The sequence below is a fragment of the Alexandromys fortis genome, unplaced genomic scaffold (assembly GCF_014885135.2).
Source record: "Alexandromys fortis isolate MF-2015 unplaced genomic scaffold, M_Fortis_MF-2015_v1.1 scaffold_33, whole genome shotgun sequence".
NCBI classification, from domain to species: Eukaryota; Metazoa; Chordata; class Mammalia; order Rodentia; family Cricetidae; genus Alexandromys; species Alexandromys fortis.
Window position 1 is genome coordinate 2861042 of NW_026067917.1, and position 24013 is coordinate 2885054.

Below are 24013 nucleotides of genomic sequence, written 5' to 3' on the forward strand. Positions count from 1 at the left end.
AAAAAAAAAAAAAAAAAAAAAAAAGAAAGAAAAAAGAAAAAAAGGATATAGACAGTCATAGAAAAAAAGAATAGTTTAAAAATGATAAAGTCATTAAAAATGAGTAAAGTAATATAAAAGAAAAAAGCCACATAAAGATGGGAAATCCATGGCAGCCTGGATCCTGTATGCTGTTGTGCTGTCTTTGAATTTCTCGATGGCTGATGAGAAACCGATAGCTGCTAAGAGACACTGGGTTGTGAATGCTGCTGGATTAAACCCTACTATATATTTTAAAATGTCTTGACTTCAAAATGAAAGTCTAAAGATGTTCTGCTTTGGGGAAGAGGTTGTGTTTTTTGTTCCCACAGAAAACAAAAGACTGGATTCATTCAAGGTTAAAGATGATCAGGTTTGGGGCTGGAGAGATGGCTTAGTGGTTTAGAGCATTGCCTGCTCTTCCAAAGGTCCTGAGTTCAATTCCCAGCAACCACATGGTGGCTCACAACCATCTGTAATGAGATCTGGCGCCCTCTTCTGGCTTGCAGGAATATACACAGAATATTGTATACATAATAAATAAATGTTTAAAAAAAACAAACACAAAACTATATATAAAAAAAAGATGATCAGGTTTGATCAAGGAAGACCCCTTGAAAGTCATGGCTATAGATATATTAAAAAAAAAAACCCAGAAAAGCTACAAGACATGTAATGTATATTTTAATTACTAAAAATAAAACCAAAAGTCATCTTTGGCTAACTTATGCACAACACACAGTCTATACTTGCATTAATGCAGATATATATGTATATATATATATTTATATATACATATATATATATGTTACCTTTGAAAGTTTGTGAATTTTCAGAGCAAGAGGCCAGACACCAATAAAAATGAATGGCCCAGGTGATCCAACATCTCAGAACACCTCTGCTGCAGTTTCCTCGGAGTTTTTCTAAGGCCTGTATCTTGGCACACATATCAAACAACATTTTAAGAGATAAGCCAAGAATTATCAAAACAATAATTAGCATTATGTCAATCCTGATTGTCCCTTCATGTAATTGTTCCATTTTTAAATCATCCATTGTGTAATCACACAGATAAGTAATTGTGTTTCCCATTTTTAACATGGGAAAAAAAACTCTCTCTTTTAATTAATTCCTCCCTTTAAAAATTCCCAATTTTCTCACCAACTCTACCAACGATGACAATGAAGATGTGAACATCTCCTGCTGAGTAGAAGAGTAGAGGGTTGATTGCATTTCAAGGCAGCTAGCTAGTCTGACAGCAGCCCGAGAAGGGGGTCCAGGGAAAGTCCATCAGGAGAGAAGAAAGGAAAACTTAGCTGACAGAGTGGTGACTTTTACTGCACGTAGTTTTGGCCTATGCCAGTGCCTGTAAAGCCACAGGCAAGCAGCTTTTTCATGAATTCGTACCCAAAAGGTGGGCACCAAATGTAGCACGAATTATAACTGGTCTTAATAATAAAAACTTGGAGTTAGATATATTAGGAGTAAAAGCTGAAGGATCAGAGATCAGAGCTGCCAGTCACTAGAGTTCTTATCAATGCTCAAACCAAAGGGGGCGATCCTGTCCTCAGACTGCATCCACAGACTGACTGCTCAGCCTGCTGCCTCAGACTACACCTGAGCTTCTGTCCTCCTGCCTTGTATTCTTCTCTCTGCCCAGCCATATCACTCCTGTCTCCACCTCCCTAGCGCTGGGATTAAAGGCAAGTGACCTCAAATGCTGGGATCACCTTTGTGTGAGCTCTGTTTCTCTTTTAGACAGATTGAATCTTGTATGACCCAGGGTGGCTTTGAGCTAACAGAGACTTTGTGTTACATTGAATCTTAACTTTCGGTGAAGAATTCAAAGGTGACAATGTTCTAAACTTGAGTTTCTCTTATGCATCCTAGGGTCCAGTCTTGAAAACTTGTTACTGCTGAACTGCTGTGTAAAAGTATTTAGACGGGGTCATCTGGTGTCCAGAGAGGAAGCCCTGTTTACACTTTGCTCATCTTTTTATTTTTCATAAAAATAAACTTTTAATCACTTTGCAGTTGGCACAGATGACATAATTCAAGCTCACATTTGTTTTTTTAAGACTCTGAAATACCAGACTAGCTTTGATAGAAACACAGCAAGAACCATAGTGGTTTAAATGTATGAAATTACATTCAGCAGCAAGTTCTGAAGTTATTGGGTAAATAGATGAAGGACAAGGGCTGGAGTAAACAAGAGAAAATCTATCAGGAACTAAATAGCCCCCACCGAACCTCTTCCGTGGTTACGGGAGAACTGTGTTTCCGAGTTTGTTCTGTTATTTGTTTGTTTATTTTAGATAGGGTCTCATTCAGCTGTTGTCTGCCATCTGTTCTTTCTGCCCATACCTCCTAAATGCTGGAGTTATGGGCAGGAGCTTCTATGCCCAGCTGCTTCCAGGTCTTTGACCATCTTGTAACATTACGAACAATCAAGAGCTGCAAAATTCTGGCTTATAAATAAAGTGTGTGTGTGTTGGGGTAGCGATCAGTACCTGGGAAATACGTCCCCAGAAAAGAAAAGAGGCAAGTGGGGGACAGTCTTTGCTAAAGCCGGAAAAGGATCATGTTGGAGAAGAAACCCTCACTTTCTATCACTATAGTCCCCAAGGACCAAGCTCCAAGTCCCATCTTCTCAGTAGGATGTCAGAAAGACTCAAGTGCTCTTTCTCCTGGAATTTCAGGTCAGTGCCACAGAGGAGCTGTGGCTAGAGACATCACTGGCCAGCGCAGCAAAAATCATCCCGGTCCAGAGGAGCCAGTGAGTGTTCAGTGGGGACTTGTAGCAACAAGTGTAGGGCGCTCTATTAGGGTGGAATGGCAGATGGGTATCCCTCTGATTTTCTCGATTATAGACACCAGTAACGCAGAAGATGCCCAGGGAAAGGCATTCATGGAGACAGGGGTGCTCCTGGCAGTGCCCAGTTCATTCCTGGCTACTGATTCCGCATCAGTTCTAAAGTCTCGGAACTCCTCAAATTCAAGCCTAAGTCACTGCTTGAATCGAGCCTCTTACAGGGGAGGTGAAGCCCAGGTGGTTTCCATCAACACAGGTAATCCTCAGCGTTCTACACGGGCCGCAGGAGAGTGTGATTGGGAACATGAGGATACCAAACGGAAAACCTAGGTTGGTACATAGTTCATCTTTTTAGCTGGCCTGGTCTCACTGTTCTTATGCCACCGTAACTGAGGCTTTCACGTCTGTTGTAGTCTTGTCTTGGGTGGGTTTCTTGGAGCAATCCGCTCTCCAAAAATGGTGCTTCCTACCCGGACGTTTGTGAATCCCACTTCAATAGCATGCGGGAAGTCCACGGACATGCCCGTGTTCGGCTCCACCTGGTCCACAGGAATGCTCAGCTTTTCACACAGCTCCTGCCGTAGGCGCAGTAACATCTGGAGGTCTGGGTTTGGTCCTTGACTAAGATCATGTCTAAAGCTTGCTGGGTCATGAGCCCCACGAACTCCAGGCTGGGACAACTAACTGGTCTTTATGCGTTCCACCACGGCTATGGTCTCTGAAGGCAGAAGGCCGTGTTTACTCTCCTCTCCACTGGTGTTACTCTCAGGAGAACCTTTCTTCTGCCAGGAACTATTCACCTTGTCTGCCAGCTTCAAGAGTCCACGGTTACCGCACGAAGAGGTTGGGGACAGCCATTAATTGGTTGACATTCTGTTTCTGTAAATGGCCAATGAAGTGCCCTTTGATCTCAGGACAGAAAGATAGAATTGCAGGGTTTGGTGCTTTTTCTAGTCGTTCCTGAACATAGTTCTCTCCAATAGTGCGCTGGCCTTGGCCATTAGGCCTCAATCAATCACCATGTCTGCAGGTTTAATTTTGCTGACCTCTACTAGCGGGGTTGGATGGCTGGGAGATTCCGTGGCCGTGGTGCTACATTCTGCTGGACGCTCCCGTTCACTGCCCTCAGCGCGAACCCGATGCACAGCTCCACGGACAGGCTGCCAGCTCTCCACATTCCCGGGAGGCTCGACTTTGCTGATCTTTTACTACATTGCCCCTCCTCTTCCTCATCCTCTGTCTCCTCTTCCTCTGCCTCCTCTCTCTCCTTTCCCACCTTCCTCTTCCTGGTTTCTCTTCTTACAGAGTTTTTTCCATGTAGCCCAAGCCTTCATATGTTGGGGTTATAGGTGCTATCCTTAAGGCCAACCTCAATTTACCCTACCCCCTGCCCAGAAACGCCTTTTAAAAGATAGCTTCTGGCACTGTAGTTGTGCTGGTTGGTTAATGCTAACATGACACAAGCTAGAGTCACCTGGAAGAGGGACTCTCAACCGAGGAACTGCCTCCATCAGATTGGCTTGTGGGCACGTCAGTAGGGTATGTTTCAGATTAAAGATTGACGTGGGAAGACCCAGCCCATTGTGGGTGGTCCTGGGTTGTATAAAAAGTCAGCTAAGTGAGCCATGGGAAGCAAGCCAGTGAGCCATTCCTCTTTGGCTTCTGTTTCAGTTCCTGCCCTGACTTCCTTCAATGATGGACCGTGATATAGAAGTACAAGGCAAATATACCCTTTCCTCCCTGAATTAGTTTTGGTCAATGTTTATTGCAGCCACAAGAAACAAACTAAAAAAATGCTGCTGCGGCTGCTGCTTTTTCTTCTTTGAGACAGTTTCAATGTGTAGCGTCTGTCCTGGAACTCACTTTGTAGATCAGGCTGGCCTTGAACTCACAGAGATTCACCTGCTCCTGCCTCCCAAAGTCATGGTTACTTTTAAACATACAGAGAGGAAAGTATGCCTTAATGCTTTTGTAGACAACAATGCAAACTTTCCATCTATCCAGAGATGCGGAATTAGCCAAGGCAAACAAATGTTTCTGGGTTTGATGCTCTTTTTATTTTCACACCAGTTTTACATTCTCTGCAATCAATTAATGCTCTAAAATAGGTCAATTTCAGCATCACATTTTCTAAAACACAACGTTTCTAATGCCAGTTCACACTTCTTTCATTTTGTCCAGGTGCTGTGGTCTGGCCTTAAGAATTTTAGAATGCATTTCTATGTTTTCCTTTCATATAGCCTCTCCCCTGTTTTTTTTGGTGTGCCAAGACAAAAAGCTAACAAGCTTTCGTCGCCTTTAGAGTGGGCCTTGTTTACCTTCCCCAACCCAACCCCAATGGAGTCCCGAATACCACCAGGAAGCAGCACTTTGGAATAAGAGACATTAACACAGTGGAGGTGTCTAGAAGACTCCAGCATCAATGATGTCACTCTGAGCGAGGGACTGTGACAATCTCCACAACAGTCTGAGGATTCAAGTGGAGGACTGAGCAATTAGCTCCTGACTCTGAACTTGGATGTCTGTGTTGTCTTTCAATATTAAAGAGCCTCACCACCGAGTGGTGCAGTGTGACGAACACTCAGCTAAAATGTCATCGAGTGGGAACTAGACACACCAGGATTAGTTTCTTCTTATTTTTGTTTCAAAATTGCCTCGAGACCGAGAAACAGTTGCAACCTAAAAAAATGCGCTAGAGGGCGCCAGACTCCTTTGTGAGGAATTCTTTGTCCTGCAGAACACAGCACCTTTGCATCAGCCTGGCAACCTGTGAATTCAGGGATCAGCCTGAGTCCGCAGGCACGATTACACATGCATTAGAAATTTAACAGTCACAGACTTTAGAGGGTAAAGTTACGACTGCACATTAAAATGGACCTAAGAGACCTATTACCTAAGAAAATCTATGGACCTTACTTGAATCGTAATGCGAATGCCATTCTTAAAATGATGTTTGTGAGATAACCAGGGAAATTTGATCAGGAATAAAAGCTATATTAGACCATTATTGTTGGTTTTGTTAGGTGTGGTAATGGTATCTTGGTAATGCTAAAAATTCCTTAACTATTAAAGACAAAAATGTTTACATGAAATTACTCGATGCCAAAATTCATTATAAAATATTTTACAATAGGGGTGGGTTACAGCTCAGTTGTAGAGAGGCATCTACAATAAAGTGATGACATGCACACACATCTCTCTCTCTCTCTCTCTCTCTCTCTCTCTCTCTCTCTCTCTCTGCAGTAAACCATAGAAGACATAAGATGGGTAACATCTTAATAATTGTTGGAAGAGGAGTTCAATGTAGCATTGATTATACTTTTGTGAGTTTCTCGAAATTTCTATTAAATCCTAAAGATGAAGCCTGGAGAGGTGTGTCAGTCAGCAGCGTTGCTTTCGCCCAAGTCTAACAATGTGAGTTTGATTCCTGGAGCTCATAGGGTAGAAGGAAAGAAACAACTCCCCCAGGTTGTCCTTCAATCCCCACTCATGTAGTGTGGCGTACGTGCGTGTACATACTACACACACACACACACACACACATGCATGTATGCACACACACATACACAAAAGAACAAAGATGAAAATGTACTACAATATTTCAATATGTATTTATGATTTAATTTATCATATATTGGTGATCTGTATTTCTTACGTTACAAAGTCCAATATGTAAGGAAATAGTCCTTTGCTTGTCAGTACTTCAGTCCTCTTCCCGTCTGGTTTGAGCTTCTCTTCTAGTAGATGTCAGAAATCAGCATCATTTAAGTCAGATTTGTCTGGTATTTCACGATCACACGAGAATCATACCAGGACGTCAGAGTGGGAGTTGGGGCACGGAGGGGATGGTGGAACTTGCTTGTCACCTCGGGTCAACATTCTCGTAAAACACCTTGACCTTCTCTTGACCTTCACATTGACTGTGAGAGTCTACAGGGGCTCCAGTGTCTCTGCTTTCCACAGGACTCCCACACCTCTCTCAGAATACAGGCAATACTCAGAAGTTTCCTTCCTGACTTCCTTAGCACAATTGCTAGGTTATTTCTAACAGGTGTAGCTCGAATGGTCTGGCCTTGAGAATGCTAGGATGCTTGTAGCTTCCCCAGGTCCAACAGGGGAATAATTACTTCTGGCTTTCGAATCCTGTGACACACCTGAGCTTTTGGGTTCAGTTCCCAAGAGAGAGGGGCGTACACACAGGTCACCTTCTGAAGGGGATATTGGGAAGTCTACTATCTCTTCATGAAGCACGTGGTTTCTCATCTGTCCTATCTGCAGGTAGCCAGAGCACGTCACTCTACAAACTTACAGCGTAAACGCACTGCAGTCCCTCAGAGCTGTGGCTGCACAGGAAGGCCATGAGCTCAATGGGACTATGAAGAACATTTCGTCAGTTAATCCAACAATAATGTATGATTACATTGGATATTATGACTAAAACCTTAACATTTCCTTCTACACAGAAAGAAACTAGGGCAGCAATAGTAAAGAACAAAAGTCTAGGGTATAGAACCACTGGTGATGGGGAACTTCAGGGCTTGGTCGATGGGTATTTACACTGGTACAGTGTGTGCCTAGCACACACACATGGACTTGGGTTTGATCTGAAGTACCATACATACAAAAAATATCGCAGGCTTTGGGCTTGCACAGACTTGTGTTCTAATTCAGATTCTGTGCCTTTTGTGGTGGGTATCAGGTACATATTTGTTTATTTATTTATTTATTTTAAAGCATCTTGCTGGTAGTTAGAAGGCAGAGTCAATGCAAGTTTGGCTTAAACAAGGATATGTATAACAGATGCACAGAGAAAATCTGGCCCTTTGTATCAAGCCTATACATGACAAGCCTTTAAGAGATTGCTATTAGCAAAAAGACAACAAACAGGAAAAGCCTCTTATCTAATTTTTCCACCTGGTTACTGAATCTTTCTCCTAAGACTTCTTAAGCTGTTAGCTCAGGCCTTAAAGGGCCGGATGGGAATCCAGGAGGAGTCCCAGGCACTGAAGCTGCCACAACTCAGGAAAAATGTTCTCTGGCATCCAGTCCCAGGTCTGCGGAGCTGCAATCCCCCTGGTATTTTAAGAAACGACCACGGAGCTTTCATTCCCAGTGTGGCCCATCCTTTATGAGCTGTGGGTGGAAAGGCAGCAGATGAAAGGCGGAATTCCTACAGTATCATGTCACTGCAGCCCCAGGAAAGAGAGGAAAAGGAACCCAAACAGTTTATAGTGGACAAGCTTCCAGATGCGCATTGTCAAGACCTCTGCTCGGGATAGAAACCAAACCCAAACTGCGCTACGTCCTTCTCTTGCATTGTGAGAAAAAGCCAGGTTTCCTTCCTAAGCCCTTCCTGCCATGGTGGCCAGGAGAGAAATAACAGCAGATCACTGTTCTGTTTCCCGGGGGTCCCTCGACAGTGACTCCAGGCTAAACTGCGGTTGATTTCTTTCCATTCATGGACATTGGATTCCAGGCCCCTGGGCAGAGATGTGCAGCTTTGTGATTACTTTCTTCTGGAGGCAGGATGCTGCTGCGGAGGTACCAAGAACTGGCCTAGCACGAACGATCACCTGCATGCTCTGTATCCAGATGCGATCTTTTAATTGATCATAGGTACTCAGGGTGCTTGGCTGCGTTTTAATGCTTTAAAAGCAAATTCAGTGGACAAATTATGTTAAGAAATCAGTGGCTCTTAGACCATTTTATAACAGAAAATTCTCAAGCCAGGATGTCTTAACACGTGCATTTTGGGGGCCCCTGTAAGAATGTTTTAAAGCATACATTTTGGGGACCCCTGTTAGGATGTCTTAAAGCATACGTTTTGGGGACCCCTGTGAAAGTTTCCTATTACTGCTATAAATCCTGTGATTACATTGGGTGCCCAATGTATCCAGATAATTCCTTCATCACAAGGTCCGCTCATGACCACCAAACACACCAGAAACCACTCCCCTGCCATCAGGAACTCCTGAGGGTCTCGTGCTCAGAGCAGCTGCAGGCTGTCTCAGAGCAGAGGAAAACAAGTTGTTTACAAGAAATTCAGGATCTGGGGGGTTCACAGCTCCCAACAATCTCTGAAGGTCTCAACCCAAAATCTAAAATGCCATCAGTTCAAAGCCCAGGATCTTAACAGGCATGGCTGGGGCCAGTACAGGCTGTTCTGTGGCAAGACCCCATCAGTGAACCTATGAAATACAGGATGCAATCCCTCTGCCCCTCCCCCGCAGCGGCGGCGCTGGCCCAGGACAGAATGCATTCTGGGTCAAGAGGGGAGTCATGGGAGGACTAAAGATACTGCTTTGTACTCAGCCAGGTCAAAACCCAGCAGGGCTAACAACATCAGACTTCATGGCCTGGGAAAAGTATTCCACAGTTCATAGCTCCTTGGTCTGGGTTTGAGGCTTTATCTATAGAATTACTTATTCTTCTTCATGAAGAATAGCACCTGTTTGCAGATGAGCACTTTCGTAAGTCTGTTTCCTGCCTGATGAAGTCTTACAACCCTTTTCCAAGTCTTCCTTTCAGTCCCCAAGTTGGTCCTCTGTAACAAGGCCTGAGAGGATGGGCTGATGAAAATGAAATGAGGTTAACTTTGGCCCGCAGTGTCGGAGGGCTGGAGGTTTGACTCTGAGGTTGGTTCTGAAGCTTTCGGGTCTGTCGTAAGGCAGCAATTGTGGTGGAGAAGTTCATGGTGGGAGCAAGCTGCTCAGCTCATAGAGGCCAGGAAGCAAAAAGAGAGAGGAGACCAACACCCCATAATCCTCTCCAAGGAAAAGGCTTCTTGTGACTGAAACAGCCCACCAGTTCCCATCTCCATCTCTCGAAAGTTCTCCACCTCCCGATAGTGTCACAGGAGATCAATCTATAACAGGTAGGCTCCGGGGCTATTTTTGATCCAACTGTAAAAGCTGACTGTCTCTGCAGCTTCACCGTGAACCTTGTAAACCTTCCATGTTTGTCATGAGGATTTACTCCGTTAGACAGAGAGGCTTTTCCGCAGTATTTCCTCACCTCCGCTGGGGTGTTGTGGGGACCCAGCAGTCACAGGAGTCATCTCTTCAAAGAGTCCTCCTGTGGCTGAGCATCCTTTCTGACCCGCTGATCTTTCTGCAGCGTGAGCAGAAGACCCTTTACCCATGTCTGTAGCTTTCTTTTCAGAACACAGTGGCGTGCCTCCTAATTTTTGTGTCTCCCTGAATGTTAAGAATGGGCTGAAGTCCCAAGTCATCAATAGCTGACTTCTCTCCCATTCGTTGGTTCTTCTGGCTGCCTGCATTTTTCCTCTTGCATTTTGCTATGAGAAGTAAGACAATACTTCGGATTCTCAAGCTCATATCCATGTTGATCGCTTAAGCTTTCTCTATGTAAAGCTGAAGGACACAGCTCACTGGAGCTTTCTGAGATGACGTAAAAGAATCTTGCCGCCTATAGTTCTCAGTAACACATTCCCAACCTCTGTGTGAGCCGCCGGGGTGATGTCCTTTCAATGTCTGTCTGTTCACCAACGTTCTCTTCATAGCAATTTAGGTATTGTTTGAGAACATGCATCCCCCCACCCCACCATTTCCTATTTCCTTTTGAATCTCCACTATAGACTATAAGCATGCCAGGCTTTTTCTTACTATGTTCAGCAGCTTTTCCAACCTCCACCCATTGCTCAGTTCTAAAACTAGGGTTTCAGGTATGTTTTACGGTAGCACCTCCCCTCAAGTTCCTATTATGCATTTTCTGTTGCATCAGAGTTCTAAACACTCAGGGACTTAACACAAATAGAGCAGAAGTGTGAATAGCGTGTAACGAAGCTGCAGTCAAGGTGCTTGTTGGTCAGGGTTGTTTCTTCTGGAGTCTCCAAGGAAGGACCGTCTCATCTTACCGGAGCTGCTGGGGTTCGCTGGTTTGTGTCCTGCTTCTGAGAGCTACATTGCTCTGACCCCTGCTCTCTCTGCCACGGCCCCCTTTCTGGTCTGACTTTCCTATTTCTCTTCATTTCATAAGGAGCTTTATGGCTGTGGATGGAGCTAGTAGAAAAGTATGCGCCTAGCCTAGAACCTTGAAGGTTGATCTTCATGGCCCCAGGAAAGAGAAAGACCATCCTTATGGTTACATTGTTCCCACCTGGGTAATGGAGCATGAGTTCTTTATTTAAAATCCTTTTGCTAGTTACATCTGGAAAGTTTGGTTTGCAAGTAAGGCTACATAGTTGTAGGTTCTAGGGCTGAGGATACTGTAGCTTTCTTCCCTCCCTCCCTCCCTCCCTCCCTCCCTCCCTCCCGTCTTTTGTTCCATCACTGCAACTCAACAGTCTCTGGTTGGGTTTTCTGGAATCAGACACTGAAAGTCTGTCTGGGCTGTAAAACCACATCAGGAATTAAGTATTAAGAAGAAAGGAAAAATTAACAGTGAAAAATGTTGAAGTGTGAGGCAGGCCTGGATAAACTTTGGCCCCTGAAAGGCTGGCTGAGGTCTGAATTGTTTGGTGTTGAGACCTGTGTTGAAGTGACTGTTCCCATGCCGAGCTCAGGCACTGGAGAGGGACTGGGCATAGCCCAACAGCTTTCTGTAGCCAAGACAGGTGGTGACGGAGTCCATGGTTGGAGGGGAGCTGCTGGCTGCAGCCAGCCGAAGCCCGTTCTTGAAGGAGGATCGGCACTGTGCATCTATGTATTTAGGACACGTGTGTCCTGTGAATGAGCGGGGGTTTGGGAGGTGTGTTCTTATGCAATAGAGAGCTTGCCCGGCATATATATGTGAGGCCCTGGATAAAAAACTTGCCAACTTTTATGCCACTATTCAACATCATAGTCATTATCAAATCAAACATTGATGTATGTATTGAATATTGGCTATTCTGTACCAAGTATTTTGCATATAGCATCTCATATAATCATTTCAATATGTTGAAACAGTTCAGGTAGTTGGTATGGGGCCAGTGGGAGGGATTATCTATGTTTTGCTGTGTCCCCAGTGGCTCTCCCTGGGATGTGACATTACGAATCAGTAGTGACAGAGTGAGCAGCATCCATTTTGGCCTAAAGCCCGACATGTAACCTATGATGGGATATGTTACCTTACAGCATAGAGTCAAATTGTTTGAGTTCTAGAGCATCATCTGAACCACCCCAGCATGTTCTAGTAGCTTCTGAGGGTGTGCACATTCTTATCTTTACAGAATGTAGACATGGAGAACGGGAGACGGCTCAGGGGGTAACGTGTTTGTAACGTACGCACGAAGGCGCAAGTTTGATGCCCAGAATCCACATAAGAAATCCAGGTGTGGTGGTATGCACCTGTAATCCCAGCATGTTGGGATTCAGGAGGTTGAAACAGTTCAGGAAGCTGGATCTGTGGGGCTCACTGACTAGCCTCCAAGGGGTAAGCTCCAGGCCAGTGAGAGACCCTGTCTCAAACAAACAACCAAAGTGGACGGAATGTGAGACATGATTGACACCTGAGGTTCCCTGGCCTCCACCTGTGTGTATGTACCTATTGCTGCCCCCCCCCCTCCACCACAGACTTGGCAGCTGAGAGTGGTAGTTGATCCTTACAGTTTCAGCACTCTACAAGCTGAGGCAGACCGTCTGCCGTGAGCTGAAGGCTGGTCTGGCTGCAGGGAAGGCGGGGGGGGGGGGGGTACAATGTGGATTGTGATTTGTGCCTTTTTCGTAAAAGGGCTGGGGCCCCATGGCAGGACAGATCTGGCATGCTGCCTATATCATTAACGCCTGACTGCAAATTAAAAGTGCTAAGTGAGACCATCAGCCTGGAAGAGGCAAGAAAATATGACCCTCCCGGTTTCTCTGGGGCTGCGAGTTTGCGTGTGGGCGTGTATTTTGCCTCTACTCAGTATTTGCGGTGGGCACAGAACAAGCCGTCCTGTCTGACAGAGAAGCGAAGCGTTTGTTCGCAGACACGCTGGAGCTTTATGCGTGATGGGGTGTCTTTTTTCAAGTTTTGGGCTTAGCTACGAAAATCTGTCCCACTTTTGAGGAACTATGCCTCCCTGTAAGCTACGGTGGTGTATCTGTGGGAGACATCAAACCCTCTCATTTTGTAATTTTGGGCTCTAGCTTTTAGACCACGTGTTTGATGTCTCCTGCTTGATTACAGACTGCGTGCGTAATTTCTCCACCGCCCCGCTCTCTTCTGAATTCCGTAAAGCAATCAGACACGCATCCATGTGCACAGGCTTTCCCGTTCAGGGCGCGTGCAGGCTGTCCATTGCTTCTAGTTAGGATTCTGAATTTTCTCTTAGCAGGACAGCTTGGGAGAAATCAGGTTATTTAGCTCCATCATTGAGGGGACCCTAAGAGACAGTGGGCACAAATAATTGTTGCTCTCTTTTATGGGATAAGTCTATAGCAGTGGCGGGCACCCTGATAAAACCCCTCGTCCACAGCCTCTCTGAGTTTAGGCTGTTGCTACTTGTACCCTGCCCTGTGTCAGATTGCTGCTTCTGGTGGAACAAATTTCCACCAATCCAAGGTTTCTAATAACACAGATGGAAGTCCAAAATGTGCCCTGTGCAGCCCAAATCAAGGTTCCAACAATGCTGGTTCCTTGTAGGTGATCCAGGGCATGCTTGTCCAGCCTCTGCAGGCCACTTGTCTTCTTTGGCATATGGCTGCTGATCGATCACTCTGACATCAGCTCCCTCTGCCTTGTTTCTAACTTCTATTTCTCTCTGACTCTGGTCCTCTTTGCTTCACTTCTAAAAGGAAGTCTTTGGTTACACTGGGTGCACCTGGACAAGCCAAAATAGTTTTCCCAGGTTCAAGACCCCTAATAGAATCACAAATGCAAAGTCTTTTTTTTTTTTTGCCATGCATAGCCACATAATTATAGATTCCAGACATCAGAATCACATTTGAATACTTGCTGTGTACTTCTTTAACAAGAACCCCAGAGGATATATGATTTCTAAAGAAAAGACAGTTGTTCCTGAGTTCAGGTTGGGAAGACCAGGGTCAGGGCATCAGCAGTTTAGAGTCTACTTCATCTGCTTGATTCATGCATCCTCCAGTAGGAGGAAAACCGTGTCCTCACATAGAAAGGAGCAGAAGGGAGGCACCTACCCATCTACCCTTTGATGGTGGCCTTGCTCCACTGACCCAAATGTCTCTAATAAGACCCGCCTCCAGATGAGTGATGACTCCTCTAAGCTGCATCTCTGGAGAACCCTGAACAACTTGCAGGAAGCTCTCAGGGAATAGCTGCTTGTTCTTAACAAGTTCTAAGTTTCTAGTTGCTTCTAGAACCTTGAGAGGACCCTTGTGGATCCTGTGACTTTCTGAGTTTCCTGAGCCTGGAAAGTCCCCTGCATCTCCCCCCCTCCCCAGAGTCCTGTAAGTTCCTTGAGTTTCCTGAGTCCTGTAAGTTCTATGAGCTCCTTGAGTCTTGTAAGTTCCATAAGCTTCCTGAATCCTGTAAATTCCACGAGCTTCCTGTAAATTCCATAAACTTCCTGAGTCCTGTAAATTCCATGAGTTTCCAGAGTCCTGTAAGTTTTGCTGGCTTCTCAAGCTTGTGAGCCTGCCTCTGCATTCCAGGAGGAAATGTTTCAATTTGGAGGCACTAGCTATACAACCTCCCATCTGCATCCCAATTTCTGTGATGCTTTGTGTTTCTATCCAAACTTTCCTAGCACTGCAATAAGAGTTCTGTGCCATCCAGCTCCTGCTCTATAAAAATGCCTTCCTTTTGATGTAAGGTGCTAAGGAGGATTCTGCCACTTTTCTGTAGCAGGTAGGTGGTACCTGGTCCTCAGAAACTGTTGTGTTGTCCTTGAAATGAGCCATTTATGTAAGTCAGTTGTAATGATCTTATGAACGTAGAAGAATGGAGTTCATGGCTTTTTTGTTTGCTTGCTTTAATTTTTGGTGCATTTATCTGATTTTTTTTTTGCCTATAGCTTGTAGTAATTTATCATCTTGTGGGTGGTTGTAGAGATGGTCCCAATTACTTCTATTTCTGAATTTATCAAGGAGGTTTCTATATTTGCCCAAATAATTTGACAGCTGCCAAATGGCCATTTTGGCTTAAGTCAGTTTTCAGTAATGAACCTAGGAGGAAGTTATTATCATATGACCGTCCTTGTATACACACATTAACTAAGGTACACGTCACCGAGCGACAGATCAGTGAGGATGCAAGAGCTGGAATACAGGCAATCATCTTGTGACTGCCTCTTTATCTTTCTAGTAAACAACCGAGCCAGGAGTGGTAGCTTATACCTGCAATCCCAGCATCCAAGAGACACCGAGTCCAACAACAATAGCAAAGAAATCGAGGTACAGTTCCATCCACAATAGATAACTGGTAACTTCTCACGTGAATAACGAAGTCTGCCATATAGAACAGGCCAAGAAAACATTAAAGGATTTGAAACGTCTGGTACAGAAAAGTGGCTTTTCTTTGGCATTGAGCGGCACTGGAAAAATGAGACTTGTCTTTTGCCATTCAGTCGGTTGAATCTGTTTCCTGCTCCCTGTGCTCTGGGAGAGAAGCTAAGTAGGAAGGAAGCTATTGATTTCCTCCCAGGCAAAGTTGCTAGTGGAATTTTTCCTGAAAGCCTGTTCTATTGTTCTGTCTACCAGGGTGAGAGGTCGTTACTGACAGCGAGATTGCAACAGTGTGGGGGCTGGCTGTCCACATAGATGTTTGCTTACATCGAAATTGATTCCTGAATACACACACAGACACACAGACCTATATGCTACATAAAGCTATTTTGAAGAAGGTCAATAAATTTGTTATTTTTTTTTTACTCCGAAGTTGAATATCATGGAACTATTTCATATTTTTTCAATTGTTCAGAAACGCCTGTGCCTTTACAGGATTAAGCATTGACTGCACGAGAGAATGCCAGTGTGTTGTTTTTTAATTAGGATAGATATTAAATGATAATCAATTTCAGCCAGAGCCATTTACATCAGGGTATCATTTCAGTAAAATGCACGAAAACACTTCAACCAGCAAAATAAAGACGTTGGCTCTTCAGGATAAGTATAGATGCCTGATTTATGCTCTGTTCACAAATTATGGTACCGCTGTCTGCATCCCTGTAGGTCCCGGATGACTAGTGCAATAACCACGGTCCACGAAAAGTACAGCAGCGTGGAATGTTTGTTTTAAATTTCTTTACTGGCTGGTAAACTCCTCTCAGCTAAAGAACATCTTTTATCATCATCATATAAATCCCTGCTATTGCCTCGAATGCAGCATGTGGAGCTGTCCACCTGATGCACAGCCCACTGCAAGCCACTGCCTACTCTCTCTATACCATCCAACCAGGACTTTTTAATTTGAAACTATGATTTATGATTTATGTTTCAAGTATCCTATAACGTATGAGATGCATCTTTCAGATGGTTGAATCAACAGTATTTTCTGTCTCAGTTTTAGCCGTGCTGGACTGCTCGCCTGCCCATACCATAGCTTTGTTGTATTATTTATAGCCAAGGATAGTATCGCGTAGAGGGTACTTTTCACATCCAGGTGGTTCCACACGTAACTTCACATTTGATACGAGTATGATCAGGCCACTGGTGCCTGACATAGAAACAGAAAATAGGTGGAAATTTAAATCTTTTTTAGTATAAAATACAGCATGAGAAACGGGGATTGATATATGAGGACAAAGCAATAACGTTAGCCCTCGAACCGGCTGAGGGATTGGACAAGGCGATTCGGCAAGTCTGAGCAGAAATCGACATGGAGTCCCACTCTGTGCACTCAGAACGTTTCCTGTAAATAAAAGCTGAGGTGAATGTGGTTTGAATAAAGTAGATATTATCTCTAACATCCACTGGGCTCCTGGAATCCCAAGAGTGGAATTAAAATGTTCAGATCAGCAATAATCTTGAGAATTGTCTTACCTGCTTGTCAACTTTTTTTTTTTTGTGTTGTACCCATTTGAGTCTTTCACAGTTTTTATTTATTTAGAAGTTTCATTACTATTATTTGGTGTGTGTGTGTGTGTGTGTGTGTGTGCGCGCGCGCACGCGCGCGCGTGCATGCACCATTGTATGTATGGTATGTGTGTAGAGGTCAGATGACAACTTTCCTTCCATTGTGGGTTCCAGGGCCTGAACTTGGGTCAGTAGGCTTGAGCAGCACATGGATGATTTTACAGGGCCTAACCCACTTTTTAACACCGTCCTTTCTCTTACTGTTTTTCTACTCTGCATTTGAGACATTTGCACAACACACATATCCCATGTTTTGTATTCTACTTTGTGACTAGACTTTTCTCACCCCCCACAGTCTCTCTCTCTCTCTCTCTTTTGATTTTCTAAAATTTAAAACTTTATAATAGAAAAAGGTGCAAAAGCTCCAAAACATCACACACCTAAATTACCCAGACCCAGATTAACAAAGACCATTGAACTCAATGAACTCTACAGTCCGAGGACCCTTTCAGAACAGAGGCTGTGCAGCATCACCCTGGATTTTATACTTTTAACTACGGGCTATATTTTTTTGCATTAGCAAAAATGAAAAACGGTGATGGGCTGAGAACTCGAGAGACCCAAACTTCAGGTCCTCATTCATAATTTATCGTCTCCTTCCAGCCCTTCCTCATGTTCTAATATTTAGCTGTTCTTGTTCTATTTTCATAGAACACCAAACACATTAGAATCTATTAGGAACAACAAACAAACACAGTCCACCCACGTACATTTGTTCACTCTCGTAATGGTGCCGCTAATGAACAGAGTTGTAAAACTAAAAGTAATCTAGTTCCCGATCTGCTCTTCTATACTTAGTCCTTCCAATCCCATTTGGATTTGTTTGCCTGGCTTATTAGCAGGAACGAATTTTCCTGTGGGAGTTTCCAGGGGGATTCATGCTTTTGTTCTTCATGTGTAGGTCTATGGTTAACACGGAACACACGTTTATATTTGGCAGGAGGTAGCGATGCAAATGTTCCCCAGCAGCTGAGCAGAACCATTTGTCACAGCCAGGTGACCGTGTGTGTTTCCACACTCAGTATGTTCCAGTGGTTGGGCGTCTAGGTTTGTGTCAATCACACGTTTTATTTTATTTTTTTATACTATGGCTTCAAACCCCAAGGCTCATCCCCCTCACTGTCTGTGTGTTACTTATATTTCCATATTTTTGACATACATACCATCTTCATATCTGCCAGCGAATCTCTTCAACTTTGTTCCTTTTCTTTTCTTTTTTTTTTTTCTTGTAGACCAGGCTGGTCTCGAACTCACAGAGATCTGCCTGCCTCTGCCTCCCGAGTGCTGGGATTAAAGGTGTGCGCCACCACCGCCAGGCTCTTTGTTCCTTTTCTTAAAGATCACCTTGACTCTCCTTTTTTTTGGGGGGGGGAAAGGGGACTTTATTTTTCTATTATAACCACATTAAAACTTCCTCAATGGAGAAAACAATATTGAGACAAACAAATATAAATTATTGATGGGTAGGGAATAAAGGAGGAATGTGACTTTTAAGCAGTTAGTTGTTCTCCCTACAGGCCCCTAACGCCGGTGTCTTCACTAGGGCTTCCTTAAGCCTGTAGATCAATTAGACAGACTAGCCGTTTTATAACAGAAAACCACACACACCGTACTGTTTCTTTTGCCAAGGTTTTGTTCACCTTTGTTAGATTTATTTTTCTGACATCTAATGTGTTTTTTTCTATGTGGTTCTAGAACCGATGTTTCTAAAAAGTTTATCATTGATTGGGAAACACACTTGATTTTCAAATACCAAGCGTATACTTTATGACCCTGCTAAATTACTTTACTTTTGTTTATCTTTGTAGGTATTCTGTGTAGTAGGTTATTAAATCACTGTTTGGGGCATCGTGTTACTTTTTCAGTCTAGGTAGCATCAGATGTAGAAATCTTTCTGCTAGTCCCTTATTTCAACATCATTTCAACAGGTTCCACATCAGCACAAGCAGAAACTGGAAGACAACAAAGCAAAACCTTTGACATAAAGTTCTGCATCTAGGGCATTGTTTTCAACAGTGAGTACCAACAAAGACACTGCCCGAAAAAGAGTCAGATAATTGACAGCTCCTGTAACTTTACTAAGAATAACTATGTGGTGTACGTCCCTGAAGGAGGGCGGGAGGAATGGGGAGCTGTGGGTACTGACGCTGGGGAGTTTCAACAGCTTTCAAAAATATTGTCAAAAATACATGGATCTGATCTACATGGGAAGTAGAAAAAGGCAAGATCTCCTGAGTAAACTGGGAACATGGGGATCATGGGAGAGGGTTGAAGGTTGGGGGAGTAGAGAAAAATATATAGCTCAATAAAAACAATTTAAAAAAAAAGAATATTGTTAACAGAGCACTCGGTATTCAAAGGCAGGTGGATCTCTATTAACCAGGCTAGCCAGGGCTGGTGGATCTCTCTCTTACACACACACACACACACACCTATAGAGAGAATACTATGAACGATTCTTTAGCAATACTTTTGCAACTTTATATTAAAAGAACACTTGCTGAATAAAGTTTTCACGTTGGATTAAAGAAGTCACAGAATGCTGAGCACATCAACATCCATTAAAAACAACAAATAAGCCGGGCGGTGGTGGCGCACGCCTTTAATCCTAGCACTCGGGAGGCAGAGGCAGGTGGATCTCTGTGACTTCGAGACCAGCCTGGTCTACAAGAGCTAGTTCCAGGACAGGCTCCAAAACCACAGAGAAACCCTGTCTTGAAAAACCAAAAAAAAAAAAAAAAAAAAAAAAAAAATAAGGGGNAACCCAACAAATAAGCCAAAACCTCACATCAAAAAGAGGAAAATGCAGGCTGAGCTGGTGCACCGGTCAATTCTGACAGTCCTCCTGAGACAGGCTGCCTGGACACCAAAGGTCCTGATGAGCAGAAAAGAACTTTCAACTCCAAAACTCATTTCATAACAATTGGATAACTTTGATATTAGACAAAATGTACAAGGCTAACACAAGGAAAATATGAACAGAAACACCAAGTAAAATATCAAGACTGGCAAATGGCTTGTCATGATTACACACACTATGTCTAAGTTACTTTTACTTCAGAAATAACAGACATTAGGGAACGGCAAACTGTAGACCCACGCTGCAAATCAGGCCTTTCCCATGGCTGGAAAGACCCATCCGGAACCTGCAGTAGGTGTCCTGCTTAGCGGTGACCCCTGTGGAAGGAGACACTGCACCTTGCTCAGCAGACACACGGTTTATTTGGGGCTTATGTCAGAGGAGTGAGACTGTTTTCTTTCGCATCCCAGAGGACTGTGTATTTGAAAAGTTTCATAACCCTGGGAAAAACTGCAGCTCATGTCTGAGAATCCGTGATCTATAAATAGTTTATTCTTGGGTGTCAAGGAGTGAGTTCAAGCCCTTCCAGATACCAAGGCTACCCGTTTAGTTTTGACATACAGGCCAAGACAGACTGCTGATGGTTTCAGGCATTCCGACTTAAACTCCTACGTCTGGTTCTATATACATTTCATAAAAGAGCTTACGCATACATAAATAAGCCACTAGTCACCGGGAAGCCCGTGATGGAGACACTGTCGCTACATTATGTAATAAGGTAGAAATGACGGCTCTATAAACACTAGGCTGGAAGGCCTGCTGCTCTGTGGCTTCCAGGAGGAAACAGAGCAGATATGAAGATCAGAAAACATGAAAGAAAATGCTTGGTATTTGCCGAGGGTGCGATGCCGGTGCAGGTGATACAAAAGAGTTAGGGCAGGTAGGACATGCAGTGGTTGCTGCAGGTAGCGTAGTTCTAACACAGCTAATGACATTTTATAGAGAGACAGAAAGCAGTTAGAAAGGGCAATAGAACTGAGCCTCCATAGTCACCGGTGACCCAAATAAGCAACTTGTTTAAAAAGGGGTTGGTCTCGTGAAAGCATGCGAAGCCTTGTTTCTAGCATTATACAAATTATGCCAGGTAAGGCAGGAAGGCTGGGATGGGAGGATCTCTGCAAGCCCGAGACCAGCCTGGGCTACAGAATGTGTTCTAGGCCAGCCTGGGCTACAGAATGTGTTCTAGAATGTGTAGACAGGGCTACAGCATGAGGACCTGTCTCAAAACCCCCGAATAAATAAAATTATGCAAACTTGTTGAGAAACGTGAGAGACGCAAATAAAGGACACCGTCTCCCGGACACAGTCACTCAGTTTGGTAGCTCTTCCGAAATTAATTCACAATGAATGGACATTCGCCTCCTCCCAGACACGGTCACTCAGTGTGGTAGCTCTCCCAAAATTAATCCATGACAAGTGGACGTTAGTATGAAATAACACTTTTTTTTCCATGAAATTTATAATCCTGAGAAAAATGTATATTTAAGATCAAGTCCAGCAGTTTTTTTCACAGAGTCAGTACTTCTTTCAGCTTTACCGTTCGCTGTAGCGACTAAACCATTTGTATGTATTTTAAAGATAGAGTTGCTCTTGTTGCCCAGGCTGGCCTTAAACTGCAGATTATCCTGGGAGCTAGGATTGCAATGTCCACTACCATGCATGCCTTGAAGCATGTACTATCATTGCAGAAATAGATAGATGTAACAGGCCTTTTCTTTGGGCCTCCAGATAACCAAAAATTAACAAAGAGACTTATTACTAGTAACGAAAGCTCGGCCTGTAGCTTAGGCTTGGCCTACTAGCTCTTATAACTTAAATTAACCCATTCATATTATTATACGGCTGCGACCTGGCTCATGGCTTTTATCTCCTCCTGCTTCCTCTGTGTCCGGCTGGCAACTCTGCTTTTTTTCCTCTCTGAGTCTTCTCTGTCCCCCGAAGTCCCGCCTAACCTCTTCCTATCTTGCTATTGGCCATTATCTCTTTATTAAACCAGTCACAGTGACGCAGCTTCACACAGTGTGAAGGAATAGCCCACAACAGAGAGACATCTGAAACAAAATTGAACAGCTAGAAGTATATGGATACATGGAGCCTTGATGTGTTTTCAGTGGATACTAAGCACCCTCCTGTCGGCTAGGGCATGCTTCTCCTCTGTCTGCAGGATTCTGTTGACAGGATCCTAGCAGGTATAGATGTCTTTCTTACTGTCTGTTATGACCAAACTTCCTGATTCACCCAGTGCATTTTTTGTTCTTAACCTAGAATTAGTAATATTCTTAAGAAGTTTTGCTTAACCCTATGGAAAATAGAATTTCAACGCTACATTTTATATAGCTGGCATAGCACTTGCCACACAGACAAGGCTGGCCTTGAACTTGCAGCCATCCTTCTGCCTCAGCCTCCCAAGTGCTGGGATTACAGGTGTGAGCCAGATTTCATTTATGTTCTCATGCGTTAGCTTTAATATCTTCTTCAACATTAGAAGTCATGGCTGTTAGAGGCTGAAACCATGCAAGCTTGCAAGCATTGTGTCACCACTAAGGCTCTTTTTTCTCGATCACACACAGAATCAGCTCAGAAGGATAACACAGCAGAAGAAGCTGACCAAGCCGTAAATATCGTCTGTGTTTTGATTTTTGCGGTATAATTGTTTTGTCTGCTTTCACGGAAATCGGGGATCACTCAGATCTCTGCTGCAGCTAAAACAGAGAGGTGTGTGCTAGCTCCGGATCCTCCTTAGAAAAGTCTTGAGATCCGCAGATAAAGGAAAACCCACAAGAGCTGGTCCAGCTGGCTGGTGTTGAGTCTGGCAGAGGGTTAGCTTGCTGCTTGTTACTGAAGACCGCGCAGTGTGGATCATGCCCCCAGCTCTCCAGCATAGCGCGACTGGGGATTCTAAAGCAAGGTCGCCAACTGCGCCAGCAACCAGGGCTGCCTTTGGTTTGGGGTCAGCAGGGTTAAAGTATGCCTCGGAGAGGTTTAGCGGGCTGGTAATCTCCAGCAATCCGCCACAACCACAAACAATTTGAATAAAAGCAGTGCAGTTATTATTGGAAATGAAACATAAAAACAACCAATTGCTCTCTCCAGCCATTTTACTTCATATTAACCTATCCTGGGCAGCAGGCGTTTTGGAGCCAGCATTTCTGCTAGAGGAATATATCAGATTTGGTTGCCCTCTACCCATTTCCTGTACTTATGCATAGAGTCCTTAATTTCCTTTTAAAGAACTACCCATCCTTAGGATATCTACTTTTTCGACACGTCAGCCCCTAACTTGCTGGGCTCTCTTGGAACTTGCATCCTCGGCTGGAGTTGCTCAGAAAGGGTACAAGTCAGAGGTCACTAATTGCAATGACGGCAGAACGGAACGAGAGTGACTGGGAACTGCTCTGACTCTGAGGCTTTTTCTAGCCTGTCTCTCTAACTTGCGTCTCTGGCTGTCACTGTTTCTTCCTACCAATCAGATACATCTATCTTCTGTTTAAAGTTGGTTCCTGTTCTCCATAGCCAAGCAACCAGCGCGACTCAGGGGCAGTCGCTAGAACGTATTGACGTTTGAAACCTTTCTGATTGTAATCACTCCAGAACACATAAAGCTGATGTACTGGAAAAAATATTCTCCAACTTGTCTGCAAGTCATATAGACTTTGATGGGAACAAATACGGTCATTGTTCCGTGTGAGCTACAAACGCCATTCCACAGAGGGCGCAGGGAGTGTAAGAGATGAAAGCTGCTCACAAGCTGTGGGGTGACATTTCCTCCAAACACTCAGCTGAGATGAACTAAGCTGTGTATCTAACCGAGCTGGTGTGGAACCCGAGGCACTAGGATGCTCAGGTGTGCTGACTGGCAGGAGACTCACATTACCCGCAAGCGGTATCTATACAAAAGTATCGTTAACGCTTTCAAATGATGTTAGAGCACGCTAAGAGTGAGCAGAGTTTTGCAAGAATGGTTAGGGGAAACACACACATACACATATGCACACACGCATGCACACACACAAAATAACCCTCAACAGAGTTAGATATGAAATGGGGGGGTATTTAAAAAATATATGTGGTTTATATTTCCGACTAGTTTTCCATCTGAGATTCTCATGACAGAGACCATGTCTTGCGTTGTGTAAACCGCAAAGTTCACAAGACAAACTCTGATCCTGCGCTATTAACGTGGGCAAGGTGGACGGGGCTAACAATGTGGAGTGTCCTCAGCGACAGGGTACTTACAGGTGGTATGAACATGAGGGCTCTTAGATTTCATCAGCGTGGGGGCTTCCAGAGGTTGCTGATAGAAGCCATTTGTAAGTTTAAGCAATTTTCTTCTGTTCTCTACTTTTAAGCCTT

General features: G+C 44.0%; 1 pseudogene; it reads right to left on the reverse strand.

The window, feature by feature from the left end:
• Positions 1 to 7: 7 nt before the first annotated feature.
• Positions 8 to 5794, reverse strand: LOC126500194 (pyridoxal phosphate homeostasis protein-like; annotated as a pseudogene).
• Positions 5795 to 24013: the final 18219 nt, after the last annotated feature.